This window comes from Limulus polyphemus, unplaced genomic scaffold, assembly GCF_000517525.1.
Source record: "Limulus polyphemus unplaced genomic scaffold, Limulus_polyphemus-2.1.2 Scaffold45, whole genome shotgun sequence".
NCBI lineage: Eukaryota > Metazoa > Arthropoda > Merostomata > Xiphosura > Limulidae > Limulus > Limulus polyphemus.
In genome coordinates, this window is record NW_013665655.1 from 1486721 (window position 1) to 1487511 (window position 791).

Consider the following 791-nt stretch of genomic DNA (forward strand, 5'->3'; position numbering starts at 1 on the left):
TACGGCAAACAATTATCTCTTTTAGTTACAACCTTTGTACTCGGTTGTTGCTTTATATAGGTTGCTAAGCCTTTAAAAATTTTGCACATGGATGATATGAAATAAAATATTTTTTGGGGGGTTAATATATACATTTGAATAACTAAAAAATCATAAGTTACTACATCAATACTATAAAATTCCACTATAATTTATAAAGCTTAGTCACTTGGTTTGTTTGGTTGTAATTAAGCACAAAGCTACACAATGGGCTATCTAAGCTCTGCTCTCCACGGGTATCGAAACCCGGATTCTAGCATTGTAAGTCCGCAGACATACCGTTGTGCTTAGTAACTAAGATGTATTTTAGAATAAAAATGTATGAAATTTCGAGCAGACTAAAGACACCCTACCTCGTTGAAATGTTGGTTCAAAAGAGAGAAATGGTGCCAAGTCCATTAAAATGACTGAGAAAGCCACTAGGGGGACATTCTGAGCTTCCAATTGGTTATTTGTGTCATATATAGAAATAAGTGTATATAAGGGAGCATTTCCAAAAATGGAAAGAAGTGGGTGGGGTGCCACTGTGAGCAATACAGAGATGAAAGTCTTCCGGATATATCCGGAAATCCGGATATTTCTAAAAAATCCTGAAAACCTCCGGTTTTTTTCCGGAGAAACACATTTTTTAAAATTATTTATCGGATTTTGGTGTTCCATGCCATAGATAAGCGTTTATGCAATTGCGCGGTTTGTAGTCTCGCAATGCTTGCTGGCGTGTACGAGACCTTGTATGCTTATAATGCAAACTT

General features: G+C 36.2%; 1 protein-coding gene across 2 annotated transcripts in view; it reads right to left on the bottom strand.

Moving 5' to 3' along the window:
- LOC106462323 (transcription factor BTF3 homolog 4-like) overlaps nt 1-791 on the bottom strand; it is a 21254-nt gene that overhangs the window by 3598 nt on the left and 16865 nt on the right. The window lies entirely within an intron of this gene.